The sequence below is a fragment of the Heloderma suspectum genome, chromosome 3 (assembly GCF_057233095.1).
Source record: "Heloderma suspectum isolate Gila_16-S chromosome 3, 16-S_ref, whole genome shotgun sequence".
Classification (NCBI taxonomy): Eukaryota; Metazoa; Chordata; class Lepidosauria; order Squamata; family Helodermatidae; genus Heloderma; species Heloderma suspectum.
The window spans coordinates 294,394,839-294,410,934 of NC_139460.1; the positions used below are offsets into that span (position 1 = coordinate 294,394,839).

At 44.8% G+C, this 16,096-nt stretch overlaps 1 long non-coding RNA gene across 1 annotated transcript in view; it reads right to left on the bottom strand.

The window, feature by feature from the left end:
* The window catches only part of LOC146351448 (uncharacterized), a 31,960-nt gene extending 16,421 nt beyond the window's left edge, over window positions 1–15,539 (bottom strand). Inside the window, exons 1-3 of the long non-coding RNA XR_014788898.1 lie at window positions 15,447–15,539; window positions 13,785–13,852; window positions 4,783–4,856 (exon numbers count right to left, since the gene is read on the bottom strand). This is a non-coding gene — a long non-coding RNA (uncharacterized LOC146351448). The remainder of the gene's footprint in view (window positions 1–4,782; window positions 4,857–13,784; window positions 13,853–15,446) is intronic.
* Between the last annotated feature and the right edge of the window lie 557 nt (window positions 15,540–16,096).

Below are 16,096 nucleotides of genomic sequence, written 5' to 3' on the forward strand. Positions count from 1 at the left end.
CCTTCATCAAAATGTTACAAATATCCTTGATGGAAGCCATTGCTCCATCTAGCTCAGTGTTGTTCACACTGACTGGCTTTGGCTAAGATATTAGGCAGGAGAGTTTCCCATCCCCATCTAGAAATGCCAGGGATGGAGCCTGGAACCTTCTATATGCACAGCATCTGCTCTACCACTGAGCCACAGACCCTTCATGGAGCAGTTGATCAGTAAAATATTAAAAGAGAACTAGTAGTGACATGTATAATCAATACCTGTACAATAGGATGCTGTAGTCTTTTGGGATCTGAAGACACACACTGCATTGTCCTGAGGGTACTATTAAAGGCAGACTTGGATATTGATTCTTATTCACAGAGTTTTAATCCAGGATCCTTATGGTGAATCCCATGCATAGATATCACATCCCTAAGCAGAAACTGTCTTCTGTTCATTTTCAGTGAAAGGCTCCAAAACAACTCAGGGTGCAATCCTATGCATGTTTAAAGAGGAAAAAAAATCTCCTATAACTTCCAGCATCCCTTCAGCCAGCCATGTTGGCTGGGGCATGCTGGGAATTGTAGACTTTTTTCAGTCTAAACATGCATAGGATTGTCATGCCCTCAACTGATCTGCACCAACAAAGTGTCATTCAAACGACATTTGTGTACTATCCTAAACAAAACAATTTGTGCTTTCAAAATTGCACAAGGTTATGAAATGGCAGAAAAGGAAGCAAGAGATGGAAGAGAGATCAGGGGATGAGGAGAAAAGAAGGAGTAGGGTTTCAAAGATGCTTGAACATGTTCTGTGATTTAGCACAGCAGTGTGCTGTACATGTATCACCTGTGATCTCTTCATAAAAATAGAGATAGACACAACAGGCAGCTCAAATAACCTTTATTGGTGTGGTGTTACATATGTATTAACAAATTTAAGGCCTATGACCTTAGGAGGAAGGATTAAATTTAACAAAAGTTGTCCAAGATACATTGAATTTTAAATGCTAACATCTTCAATGATCCCTAAGCCTTAGGTTGCCCAGCTTCTCTGTGACATCAGGGCAGCTAAGCCAATGGCACCCAGAGGGGCTATGACACCCCTGCTTGTTAAACTTCACAGGAGAAAACTGGGAGAGCGGAGAGTTTAGCATTCAAGGAGGGAGAAGAAGCCCAACTTTCAGGGAGGAAGTACAATAGTATTCAAAGCCTTTCATAGTGATAAGTCCTTTGTGGAAATAAGATGTTCAGGAAGACGGATCTTAAGCCAAGAGCACAAGGCAAGAACATAAAGTCTGAGTGACTTTCTCAGATTCAAAGAGCAGATCATTAATGAACCAGGAATAGAATCTAGTGGTCATTAGAGACATTCCTGCTCAAACACAATTTTGTTTCTTCCAGATCCGCTCATATGTTGATGAGATTTGGACAAGCATTAGGACTGGGGGCAGGGGGAATTGTGATAACAAATTGCAGAAGCATAAATATCATTATTCCTTTTTTCTCCTCAAAAACTAATGAAAATTAGATGAAGTTCTGATATTACCCACTGCAGTTTCACCCATGATGCTGAAGAGTCTAATAGAATTAGCACATAAATTGACCCCTCACAGCTCAGCTCCAGATGTCAGGCCTATATTTAGTGTGTGGTATGAACAAGACAGTCTTTTCTTTCCAGTTCAGTTCTGAACTCATGGTGGACAAGATATCTGCTCCAGCTGGAGCCACACACATAAAACAAAAACCCACCAATGCTCTAAGCATTACTTCTGTAGGGTCTTGGTGGGTTTGAAGACTGGGTTCATAATCACTGATGACAGAACAGTTGCTCTTTTCCATTTTTGAAATTGTAAATTCACTACAAGAGCAGAAATAAAAGGAACAGGTCACTGAAATGCTACATCTCATGGAAGGGAATACTTTTTAAAGATTCAGGCATTATTCATTTCAGACAATAAGGCTTTAGAAATGACTGTGGCTTTGTAATAATAAGGGACAAATAAAGCAACGGGGAACATACTGGAGCATTTTGCATCAGCTGAGAATCAAAGTTATATAGAATGTCATGTTAATCATCTCAAGGGGTGCAAAGATAGTTTGAACATGTCATTAGAAAGAAAGAGAGAGAGAGAGAGAGAGAGAGACTACCAGCAGGTCTTTCCTTTTTGGGTTGGTATTAAAGAACAATGTTCAAAAGTGGCAATGACAGCAGAACACTTCCAGTTTTATCTCTTCACTTTAAAACTAGGGATGGATGAAAGGGACTTACCTCGTCCCACAGCTTGCTTCGCGGTGGGGGGGAGGCGCTTCGGTTCTCCCCCTGAAGTTCAGGTGAGGGGGGCGAGGCGCCCCACCTCGCCCAGCCGAAATTCAGGCCAGGGGGGAGGCGCCCCATCCCTCGCCGGCGAAATTCAGGCCGGGTAGGAGCGCCCGGTCTACCCGGCCACGAAAAAAAAAGTAAAAAACAAACAAACACACACACACCCGTGATAGGCTACGTAACGATTTACGTAGCCTATCACGGCTAGATTTCCAAAGTCAGCCGTGATAGGCTATGTAAATCATCACGTAGCCTATCACGGGTGACTTTGAAAAAAAAAAGCGCGTATGCAAATGGCGGCTCCCATGGGGACCGCCATTTGCGTTCCTTATTTTGGCACGTCTCGTCTACGTAAAGATTTACGTAGACTACAGCGAAAATAAGGGCAACACAAATAGCATTCCCTTATTTTTGCCGTAGTCTACGTAAATGTTTACGTAGACTAGACGTGCCAAAATAAGGAACGCAAATGGCGGCGCCCCATGGGCGCCGCCATTTGCGTATGCGCTTTTTCTTTTTCTTTTTTCAAAGTCACCCATGATAGGCTACGTGACGATTTACGTAGCCTATCATGGCTGACTTTTGAAATCTAGCCGTGATAGGCTACGTAAATCGTTACGTAGCCTATCACGGGTGTTTTTGTGTTTTTTTACTTTACTTTTTTTTTTGCAATGGCGGCGGCGGCAGCCAGTCGGGAGACCGGCCGCCGCCCCCGCCCCCGACGAACCGCCGCCGAACCACCACCAGGACCCACCGCCGAGAGGGACATTCGCCAAAGGTAATTCCCATCCCGGGGGGGGGGCGGGGGGGTGGCGAAGAATTTCCCCAACACTTTCTGGGGGCCGAATGCGTCAGCACTCGGCCTCCCGAAGATTCGTGGAGAAATTCTCTGCCAACCCTATTTAAAACAGGCATTTCTAGTTGACTGTGTGACAAAGGACAATATGGGTTGAGATGATCCGCATTAAATTGCCAAATGGGCTTGGTCTAATTGGATTAGAGCACAATCCTATCCATGTTTAGACAGAAAAAGTCCTACAAATCCCAGCCAGCCATGCTGGCTGGAGAATGCTGGGAGTTGTTGGACTTTTTTCTGTCTAAACATGCACACGACTGCACCCTTAGAGATTGCAACAACAACAAAAATCAGGTGCACCAATCTGAATCCATTGATAAGCACATTTCCATACCTACCTAGCCAATAGTGACTATGGTATAGTCCCTCCTATCCAGCATATCAATGATCCACCAAACCAATGTACTTATCTAGCTGTTGCTCCAGCACCAAGCAGGAGAGAAGAAGGAAGGAATGGAAGTCTGCTCTACCACCTTGTGGCACCCAACCGGCACACCAGACATTAGAGTTGGGAAAGATGTCTCTCCCTTTCTTCCCCTTTCTGCTTGCCACTACAGGTGCAACACCAATCAGGTAACTGGGAGGGAGGGAAGTAGAGATATTTGGAGGATTGTGGGGAGGATTGTGGGGAGGAGGTGGGTGGGAGGGGTAAGGTACAGAATTCTTCTCTGGAAGTGATTTTATTTATTTATTATTACCTGATTTATATACTGCCTTTTAGGGCACAGTTACCTCTTCAAGGCAGTGTAAAAGATTTAATAAAATACAACAATGTCATTAATAATAATAATAATAATAATAATAATAATAATAATAATGGGTTAGAATGCTCACCTCATGTTTGAGGTGAGTGTTATGTGTCCCAGGAACATATATTTCTGAGCGAATAAAGATGGTTCTCAGTGACATAAGAACATAGAATGTAAGAAGAACCATGCCTAACATGGAGTTTGCCTTCTTTTTACAGAGGCTGCATACTGGATTGACATCTTCATTGAACTGTCCAACACAACCCCACGATCTCTTTCTTGGTTGGTCACTGCTAGCTCAGATCCCATCAGGTTATACTTGAAGTTGGAATTTTTTGCCTCAACATGCATCACATCACACTTGCTTACATTGTACTGCATTTGCCATTTGGAAGCCCATTCTCCCAGTTTAAAGAGATCCTTTTGGAGCTCCTCACAATCCCTTTTTGTTTTAACCACCCTAAATAATTTGGTGTCATCCGCAAACCTGGCCACTACACTGTTCACTTCTAATTCCAGATCATTTATGAACAGTTTGAAAAGCATTGGTCCTAATACAGATCCTTGTGGGACCCTACTATTGACTTCGCTCCATTGTGAGATTTTGCCATCGATTCCTGTTCTCTGCTTTCTGTTCTTTAACCAGTTACTGATCCATAGGAGGACCTCTCCTCTTATTCCATGACTGCTAATTTTGCTCAGGAGTATTTGGTGAGGGACTTTGTCAAAAGCCTTTTGGAAGTCCAAGTAAACAACATCTACCAGATCACCCCTGTCTACATGTTTATAGAATCATAGAAGCATAGAAGCATAGAATAGTATCGACACTCTTATTGACACTCTCAAAGAACTTTAAAAGTTTAGTGAGACAGGACTTACCTTTGTGGAAGCTGTGCTGATTCTTTGCTTATGAGCAATATAGAGGGTAAATGTTCTTCCTTTCAGGCTGCCAGCTATAATGATAAATAAATTCAATGAGACTGTGTGTGCTGGTGATTTACTGCCATCAAAACTTTGTGCTAGCAATGACATTTTTGACAAATGAGTTCCATCATTGTTTTACAAGCACTGGATTTCTAGTACTTAGATGCCTCAAAAGGGTATCACCATCAGTCAAATCCCAAGCCATGCTGTACTGTATGGTGTTCCATAACCCTGGCAAGTTGAGATATTAACAACAGCCTGATCATCCCAATTTCCTTGACAGACTGATTGGTTGGCATCTCATTAGGAATCCTGAGCAAGGTTGGCCAGAATGCAACCTATTATTGTGTGGTTTTATAATTTTTTAATTATACCCCTGTTTTGCTGCATGTTGTAAGATGGCTCACACATTCTTTTGTTTGCTTCCAGTAGTATCCAACGCTAGTCCTATGTAGAGTAGACCCAGTGAAATGAATTAACACTGAAATAGGACTAACACTGGAAACTACCTTTATATTTAAATAGATGTATATTACACAGTGAAGATTACATATTTTCATTGACTTTGGACATGCCTAGCAAAGAAAATTGCTAGAAAATAGTAAAATATGGTTCTTCTGCTGAGAAAACCTAGATCAGGCCAGGGCAAGAACTGGTGAGGAAGACGCAAAGCACAGAATGCAAAGTTTAACATTTTGAAGAACTGGTTTGAGATGCAAGCTGTTGGGAATATTGCAACCTCATCTGCAAGTTACTGGAAGGGGCAGTGTTGCAGTTGGTTATTTCATGGGAATTTTGACCACAGCTAGCCCTAGGATCTCTATAGCCACAATGTGGTTCCTGTGTTTTCTTCCTTTTGCTCCTCCCCTTCCTCTTCCCCCCCCCCAACCTCCTCCAGTGCTGGGAACACATGTGTTTGCTCTCTCACTCCTGTCTGTGTAATGGAGCACAAAACAGACTGAACAAACTCCTTTAGAAACTCTATGGTGTACCTACATTGATATGCAAGAACATTTTGTGAGTAAACCACTTTATGTTTTCTTCACCAAAGAAGAGTGTGGTCTCCACTTATTAATATAAGATAGCCTTGTGTGCATGTGGGACTGGCAAACGCTCATTTTGCTTTGCTTTTTTTGTTTTTTCTCTGCTAATCGCCCTTCTAAAAGGAGGCATCGTTAGAAAATCATCCCATCAGAAACCAGGCAAAGTTGGGGGTATCTACGTTTCATTGGCATTAACTGAATCTCAATCTACCTGTTCCTTACAAGCATTATCATTAGTACAATTTAAATGGAGCACATGACTATACATTGTCTTTCAATACAAGAAAGCTATTTTTTTTCCAATGAAATTATTGTCTTCCCTCTTACAGATGTACATAATTTGTTAATGTTCCTATTGAGAGAATGTCTCATACTCTATATAAACAAGGATGATTAATTTTCCCCCTCATCAATATTCCCCTTCACCGTGCTAGAGCTATGGCTGCTTTTGTTGTTGAACAGGTGTGTAATAATAATAAGTGGGCCCCCATCCAGGCACTGATCAGCTCTACTCTTGTTTAGTGTCCACAGTGCCATAGTATCAGGTGCTCTTCCAACTTTCCCTAGATGCATAACTGTAGCCTTCAGTGCCATTGGCCATGCTCTGGAAGTATCAGAGTTAATGGCTGAATCCAGATTAAGGCATGTGGAATCATTCCACGCCCCTCCCTCCAAACATCAGCCCTACCAGGCATCTGAAAACGCTACACAGAGGATCGGGACCCTGTTGAATTGGATGAATTTTGGTGTCTGGGAGACAGAGGATCCCCAAGAATCAGGCAGCAGCACTTTCCGTGAGCAGAGTCCTTCCATTCACAGAAGGCAGATCCAGGATCTGACCCAAATACTCCAGACAAGAAATGCACCTCAGAGCTAAGTGTAGTCTTTGGTGTATCTAATTAACCAATAACAGGAGCCCTAAAAAAAAAAAATAATAGTAACCACCCAATCAAGAGACACCTGTCTTCCCGTCCCCTTCACCCAAATAGGCACAATGAAATATTTTCAGTTTTAATAGACAATCCAGATATCAGAAGTCCATTTTTCGCACTTTGAAACATTTGTGTCATTTGACATTTTCAATAGCTCTACTTTGTTTCCCCTTAAAAGATTTGGAAAAAATATATATTGTAAAATGATAGATGCAATGATGACATTGGGAATTGCAGGGGGGGAGTGGGGGGGGGAGGAAGCAAAGCAATTCAGCAGTGTGAGATAAAAGCCAAGTACCATTTATTATAACTGCTCTATGAATTGCCATTATGGGAAATCACATTGTTTATATTCAAGGGGGGAAAAAACCCTGCATGGAACCAGTCATGTTTGCAGCAGAATTGCCATACATATTTACATATTCACATATTTACGTATTCACAAAGGGATGCAAACTTTCTGACAAAAGAAAGAACACCTGTGATTCATTACCAGCTCCCTGCTTTTTAGGAAAGTGAAGAAATAAAGAAACTGGCTGGGAGGACTGTTTTGATTCCATAGGCAAATGTAGCCTCTAGGAATATATGTGTGTGTCTGTGTGTGTGTGCAGTGTGGTGTAGTGGTGAGAGTGTTGGACTGGGAGATCCGGGTTCTAGTCTCCACTTAACCATGGAAGCTCACTGGGTGACTTTGGGCCTATCACAGACTCTCAGCCGAGCCTACCTCACAGAGTTGTTGTTGTGAGGATAAAATGGAGGGGAGGAGGATTATGTAAGCCACCTTGGGTTCCTTGCAAGAGGAAAAAAGGAGGGATATAAATGCAATATATGCATGTCTGTATGTATGTATGTTTGTCTATGTCTATATTGCATGGCTGGAACTTGGAAGCTTGTAGAAGGACAGGTCTAGCAGGCACACACAAAAGCTATACTTGGAATCTGCTAGAGTAATTACTGCTCCGTCACGAATAATTATCACAGCAAGGCCACAATTACATGTCACGCAGACATTCATAATGCATCTAAAATTACAAAAGTGTAAAAATAACTGCAAGCATCTGAAATTCACCAAGTGCGAGGAGTTAAAGCTGCAGATCTGTCCCTCCTCACACAAGGCTACCACATCTCACCTTCACTTTGAAGGAAGGCCAAAACATGATACAGCTCGTGTCTTTACAGAGTGCGGATACAATCCCGATTTCCACCTGCACACATACCACAGTGGAATGGACCCAAGCTTATCCTGGTGGTTTAAAAGCTTTCTGCCTCAGGGGAACTTTATACAGTAGAATATTTGTCATGGAATCGCTGTACATTACAGCAGATTAAGGGGTCTAGGGCGGGCTCTGGGTTTGAGGGGCCACTCAGCAAAGGGACTTCTGAAGGATCCCCTCCTTTGTTGGTCAGCTTACCTGCCACCTCTGATCTAGGAGCTGCCATTTTAATTTCCCTCAGTGCCCAGGAGCAAAGCTTTTTTCAAAGCACCAGAAAAAAATGGAGTAGGCAGATAGTACAGGGCACTGGGACCTAAGGTGGCCGTGTTTCCTCTTTTACAGGGGACAGTCCAATATTTAAAGGGTTTCCAGAGGACTGTCCTCTATTTTGAAGATGTCCTGTATTTGAAGAGCTGTCATGTCCAATTCCAGTTTAAAGAACCACAAGACTTTTTGCATATCCATCAGCACCTGAACAGCAGACTAAACAGATAATCAGGTCACCAGGTCATAATCCTCCACACTATGGTGAGATGTGCTGTTTTTCTGTTTAAATCGCAATAATTAATTCTAAATTTGCATTATGCATATAAATCATCATATGCAAATTTTATGCAAATTGGTATCTTCTTTTGTCTTCTTTTTGGGTAATGCATATCCTCTTTCTTAGCAGTGTGTAAGCGGCTGCCCTAGTGGGACCCCAGCAGCAGCCTAAGGCTGCCACATGCTGGTGCTGCACCTATTGTAGGGTGCACACCATTTTTACAGGGCACTGGAAAGTCCTACTAGACTTCCCAGTTGATCAGAGTGAACTGAGTGCACCTTAGAACATGCCCAATGCTCTGTTATGGTTTCCCATTTCAGAGGAACCACAGCAGTTTACAGGGACATTTGTCCACCATCTTCTCCATAATGAGCCCCAGCTAAGCTTCTAAGGAACTCCAGGGTTCTCATGCAAATAGTTTTGAAACCACTGGCTTATACACCATCAGTGGGTTGACCCCCCAAACTCCTTGCTACAGTTTCTGATTCCTCCAAGAGCCTATTTAAAGAATGGTTCTTCACAGCAAAGTTCTAAACCTATCGAGTTCCATTCACACATCTTGGTACTAGGCGACTGTAATATGCCATTGACCTGTGAACAGCATTCAACATCAGAGGCCTTCCTTTGGGTGCCTCTGCCAAACAAGGCTTGGCAGATGTCCACTAGGAACAAGGCCTTTTCATTTGCAGTGCTAACAATGTGGAATGTCCCCAGGGAGGCCTACCAAGCTCAGATGCTGTGCAGTATCAGGAGGTAAGCTAAAACCTGGCTGTTTTACAGGGCATTGAGGCTGAATGTTCTGCTGCTGTTTTTCTGCTATTGGGCAGAATAGAATTTTTTAAAATGAATACCTAGGATGAACTCCAACAGTGGCTATCCACCAATGGAATGGACAGCATTTGTTTATGTATTTGCTACATTTATATCCTGCCTTTTCCATGATCCTCCACCTCTCCATTTTATCCTCACAACAACCTGTGAGCTGGTTAGGCTGGGAGTCAGTGACTAGCTCAAAGAAAGCCAGTGTGGTGTAGTGGCAAGAGTGTTGGACTAGGAGCTGGGAGATCCGGGTTCTAGTCCCCACTCGGCCATGGAAGCTCACTGGGTGACTTTGGGCCAGTCACACACTCTCAGCCCAACCCACCTCACAGGGTTGTTGTGAGGATAAAAGGGAGAGGAGGAGGATAATGTAAGCCGCCTTGGGTCCCTTGCAAGAGGAAAAAAGGCGGGATATAAATGCAATAAATAAATAAATAAATAAAGTCACCCAGTGAGCTTCAAAGAGAAGTCTCTTGAGTAGAGACTTGAACCCAGGTCTCCACAGTCTACCACAATGCAGGGGTGCGGAGGCACTGTTGTGTTTAGCTCCAGGGCAGGGGTGGAGCTAGCGCTGAGCCAAAATCTGTCCTTGTTTCCTAAAGGTTTTCTTCCCTATTGTTCTGTCTCAATCTCAGGGGTCTTCTATAACTTATTTTGGTGGTGTTTTTGAGCTTCAATAATCACTGCAAGGCCACCAAGGGTGGTGTGTGCTTGTTTTCTTTCTGTGACACATCTCTCCATTGCTCTGCAGCCACCCAGGCTGCCTGCACTTCCTCATCTGAAAAAAACCCAATGGGAGGAATTACCTCGCAATGTCTTCCCTTGGGCTTTAATTGATGTGGGGGAAGCCAAGGAGGCTATAAGTTGATAGAGAGATGATTGTACAGTGAAAAACAGAACAGTTGCACATATTCTTTGGCCACCTCCTAAGTAATGTAAGTACAAGAAACCCAGTCTAAACCTATGAGAATTTATCTGAAATTTTCTTCACCACTGAATTTCTTTTTGAAAGCAATTTATTTTTCTATCAAATGGAATGAGAATGGCCGAAAAAAAATGTGGGATAAATTTTTGGCACAGCCCTAGTTTTAACTAAGTGCAAGCAGCGAAGGAACCATACGGATAGTCCCAGTTAACATAAATGATATTCCAATCATTGTATTCATGTGCACTTCTAAAATGCAAATTAGATTACCACAAGAAGTAGTGATGGCCACCAACTTGGATGGCTTTAAAAGGGGGTGAGACAAAATCCTGGAGAAGTCTATCAATAGCTACTAGTCTTGATGTCTATGTGCTACCTCCAGAACCAGAGGCAGTTAGCCTATGTACACCAGTTGCTGGGGAACATGGGCAGAAGGGTGTTGTTGAGCTCATGTCCTGCTTGTGGTTTCCTGGTTGACAGCTGGTTGGCCACTGTGTGAACAGAATGTTGGACTAGATGGACCTTTTGTCTAATCCAGCATGGCTCTTCTTATGTTCCTAGATATGGCTTTGCAGCTTATTTAGATCTGAACAAATTGCCCCAAGCTAGGCTAACACTTGGAGCAGTCTTCTCCAACCTGACCCACTCCAGATGGGTTGGACTACAATGCCCATCTTCCCTAGCCAGCAATGCCAATGGGCATGCTGGCTGTGGATGATGGAGGTTGTGGTCCAACCCACTGCGAGGGCGCTGAGTTGAGGTTCGAACCTTCTGACATTACATGATTAGTGGAAGATTCAGAGGGCACATAGAACATGTAGAAACCCCCCACTTTCTCAAATATTGAGAATCAATTGCCCTGATCTTCTTGGGGTGAGGCTGGGGGACCCCAGTGCAATCCTAGGTATGTCTACTCAGTAGACATGAACACTGCAACACTAGGCATGTCTACTCAGAAGGAAGCCTCCCTGAGTTTAACTGTGCTTACTCCCAAGTGTCTGGGATTACAGCCTAAAAGAAGGATAATGCCATTCATCCATTCTAAATCCATTTATACATAGGCAAAGCAGTTTATATTAAGTAGTTCTCTAAACAAAATGCAAGATGGAAAGAAACAACTAAAATGCTGGCACTAGAAACTAATGGCATTAGGGGAAAACATTGGAAAATGCCTTAAATCTATGGCTCTTCTGCCCCTGAAATGTATCATCCTGTGTCCTTTTTCTTTCCTAATTGACCCCTCCTTATGTTCAGTCTGTTTGCTTGTTCCAAACTTTCCTCTCTCCCAATCTGATTCTTTTCTCTCTCCCTCTCTTGCAATCTTTTGTGCTTACCAAGCATGCACACACCCTCATTTCCTCTGTGGCTAATGTGCGGTAAGACTGAGGCGATGGCATTTCGACTGAGTGTCTCCCCCTAGTAAGGTAGTTTGGTGGTAATGGTGTAAGAGTGCAAAGAGAGAGAAGTCTGGCCTTCAGATGGAAGTGGCTGCTTGTTTAGGATGGCACAGTATTCCTATGAGAAGATGGTATGCAAAATGACTGGGCTGGGGCGGGGGGGGCTAAAGCAGGTAGTGGCTGGAGGCTGGTAGGAAGGGCAATTTGACAGTATGCTTAAGGCTGCTGAATTGCTGGAGGGAGCCTTATCTACAGCTATCAGCAATAAAGATGGAGAGAGACGAGGTCAAAGGCCAAGTTGGAAAATAAACCCAGCCATCAAAATACAGCACTCTTTCATGTAAAGTTGGTGAACCAGCAGGTAGGAAATGGAATGGAACAGAACACCTTGTTCCTCTTCTGTCAGAGAGGCTTGTCACCACTTTCCAAGCCAATGAGCGAAATCTTGATGTATTGCAGCCAGGATCTTTAGATCTGTCACCCTGAAGAATCAGAGCTTAAAAATTGGAATCGCTTTTCTAGGGCTGGGTAGTGAATTAACAAACCATCTTCATCATTTCCTTCTCTGGAGAAAAGCAAGCAGTAAAATGTGGTGGGTATGGGTATAGCATCACATTCCGATGCTCTTGCTTGCTGTTTTCCCAACAACGTTTTAGCAAAACTTTAATTATGTTAAGTGTATGTTTCTCAGAAGCATCAAAGCATCATCTTCACTCTCTTAACTACGATGAACTGTCAAGAGTATGCTATTGTAAAGCTATCTAATAGAGGAAACCCCGAACCAATCAATATTGTAACAAAGGGTGCGTTCAGTGACATGATAATGCAAGAGGCTGTTTGAATGTCTACACTCAGCCAGGGTTCTGCCAACAAAATAAATAGATTTTCCAGCAAACACCCCCCCCCCCCAGCAACTTGGGAATAGATTTTGTTTAGACACTAAAGGGAAAAAGTACATGCAAGGTCATACATAATCATATATAATGTCATGAAACTGTGGGAAAATATTAGCCATTAATTGTTTATCCGTGTTGCTGAGTCAGTGTATCTCTGTCAGAAAAAGTGCATGTAAGGAGTTCTGTTATATCAGACTAACGGTCCACAAGTCAGTATCCCGTTTCCTGCAGTGGCCAACCAGATGCCTTTAGGAAGCCCACAAGCGGGATGTGAAATAAATAATTCTGTCCCATTGTTGTTTCCCCTGCTACTGATGTTCAGAGGCAACCTGGATGTTGTTGCATAACCAGTTGAAGGATAGTGACTGGTCCATGGTCACTGCAGTTAACATGAGTGCGGTTAGCTTCATGTGGTGCAGGGGTTTGAATGGTGTGGAGAAAGTGGATAGGCAGACATTTTTCTCCCTTTCTCATAATACTAGAGCCCAATGGGGTCATCCCATAAAGCTGATTGGTGGGAGATTCAGGACAGATAAAAGGAGTACTTCATCACACAGTGCATAGTTAAACTATGGAATTCACTTCCACAAGATGAAGTGATGGCCACCGATTTGGATGGCTTTAAAAAGGGACTGGACAAATTCACAGAGGAGAAGGCTATCAATGGCTACTAGTCCTGATGGCTATATGCTACCTCCAGTATCAGAGGCAGTATGTACACCAGTTGCTAGAGAACATGGGTGGGAGGGTGCCTTAGCACTCATGTCCCACTTGTGGGTTTCCTGTGGGCAGCTGGTTGACCACTGAGTAAACAGAGTAGATGGACCCTTGTGTCAGGGTGGAAACTGAGCCAATAGAACCCCAGAGCAGTTCTGATTCTGAGGAGGAACAGCAATCCGTGGGAGAGGAGCTCACTCATCTCTCACAAGCACACCAGCCGGCAGAGATTCCTCCTGCCAGCATTCCTGGGATAGATAGTGACCCTGGCAGTGAGAGAGCATTGGAGGGGGGCTTGCTGGATGCTCGGCGCAGACGCAGGGAGTGACGACAGATGGAGAGCACAGAAAGGAGCACTCAAACAATGGTCACGTCCTGAGGACCCAAGGGAAAGAGGGAGGATCTCTCCCTAGCCCATAAGTTCAGGGTCTTCTCGTGGTTCTCCTTCAAACGGGGACAAATTGCCTTACCTGGAGCTTAAGCTACTCTGCTATCTTTCCCCAGTGCTGTTCCTTGCTTTGTTGCTAGTGATTAGTATCTGAAAGAGTCATAAAGGAATAAAGTCTCAGAAAGAATCCTCGTCGTCTATGTCCTGAGTTGGCTATTTATTTATTTATTTCATTTCTATACCGCCCAATAGCCAAAGCTCTCTGTTCACAAAAATTAAAACCAAACAACACACAATAAAACAATTTAAAATATATAGAACATTAAAACCACAATATAACAATACAACCACAATAAAACCTAGCAGCAGTGCAGGAGTTTAAAATACAGATTTAAAACAGCAAAGCTAAAAATTTAGAAAGCTAAAATGCTAAAATGCCTGAGAAAATAAAAAGGTCTTCACCTGGCGCTGAAAGGAATACCATGTAGGTGCCAGGCGAACCTCACTAGGGTATTGGTGGGGACTGCAAGAGGCAGCTAGGGCGCTCCTGACAGCTTGGTCCCCATTTCTCTTTTTTTTTCTTCTCTGCTCCTACTGCCTCTGGAGGCTGCCATGGACTCAGCAGTGCAAGCTCTTGCGCAAGAGAACCAGGCTTTTCGTGATCAAGTGGCTCAACTGACGACTGCCGTACACAGTCTGCAAGCTGTGGTTCAACCCCCACCACCTCTGATTCCCCCCTGCCGCAAGGGCCCAGTGGCTCTGCCAGAGAAGTTTTCTTGTGAGAAAGGGCTTTTTCAGATTTTCCAGGCCCAATCGGAGCTGTACATGTGCCTTCAACCTGAGGATTTCCTGACAGAAGAGGTTCGTGTGGGCTTCATCATTAACCTACTTTCAGGCGTGGCTGCTAAATGGGCTTCAGGACTTCTTCTTGCTAATGACCCCCTGCTCGGGGACTATCAAGGTTTCATGACAGTGATGGCCAGTTTTTCGGTTACCCCCTGCACAAGCAGACGGCTTCTCGGGAGATTCGCCGCCTCAAGCAGGGCAAGAACTCAGTTTCCAGCTACGCGGCAACTTTTCGCTTGCTGATGCAGGATTTACACTGGAATGATGCCACGCTGGTGGCTCAGTTTTTGGACAGTTTGAATCTTGGATGAGTTGGCACACACACCTCACCTGCCTACTTTGGAGGACCTCATCCAGACCTGCCTCCAGATAGATAGTCAGCTGGAGGGGCGCCGGCAGACCCGGCAGGGTGCCAGGGGCCGAGATTTCCCTCCTCCCATTCCCCCATGTTTCCTGCCCCCTCCCCCACCCCCCACCCCTGCGGTGGGGGTGGAGGAGACCCTGATGCAGCTGGGAGCTACTCGAGCCCTGCTGCCACTGGAGGAACTAGAGCGGTGGCGTGCGGAGCGCCGATGCTTTCAGTGTGGAAAGCTGGGACATTTCGCCAAAACCTGCCATGCTAGACCCGCAGCCCCACTGCCTCCCCCTCCTCTTCTTCCTCCTCCTCCTCGTCCCCAGGCCTGACTAGGCTACTCCCCAAGCCTGTTGGGGGTGTCCAGTGTGGGGGTCAGTTCCCCACCAGGTGCCTTCCGCAACCCCACCCACCCTCCCATCTGCTATTGCATGTTTACCTCTGCTCCTCCCAGTGGGGTGGGGTGGAGGCCCTAGCTTTAGTGGACTCTGGGGCTACAACCAGTTTCATGGATGAAACGTTCGCTCTCTTCCAAAAGATTCCTACCCTGCCTCTTCCTGCCCCCTTGGCAGTGGAGACCATCGATGGGCATCCTCTTTCTTTGGGCGCAGTGACCCGGATTACAGCTCCGCTCACTCTGCACACCCAGTCCCACGTTGAGCAGATTCAGTTTCACTTGGCAAGGTTCCCCAATACCCAATCGTGCTGGGTGTTCCCTGGCTCTCTAAGCATAATCCTCAGATTTCTTAACCCTTTCCTCCCCTTCCTCATCTGCTTCTGGCAGTTCTTCAGCTACCGTGATCCTCCCAGAGAAGTATGCAGCTTTTCGGGATGTTTTTGACAAGAAGGAAGCCGACCAGCTCCCCCCCCCCACCGCCCTTTTGACTGTGCCATTGACCTCATTCCTGGGGTGACCATCCCCGCTGGCCGGCTGTATTTGATGTCGGAGCTGGAACTTCGAGCTCTGCAGGAGTTTTTGGACACAAACCTCAGATGTGGTTTCATTCACCCCTCCTCCTCCCCTGCCTGCGCCCCTACCATGTTTGTGCTTAAAAAATTGGGAGAACTTCACCCAGTGCACGACTTCAGAGCATTGAATTTGGTCTCGATCCCCAACAAGTACCCCCTCCCCCTCATACCTGAGATGCTGGAGCGCCTGGGGCAAGCCAAGATTTTCACAAAGTTGGACCTGCATG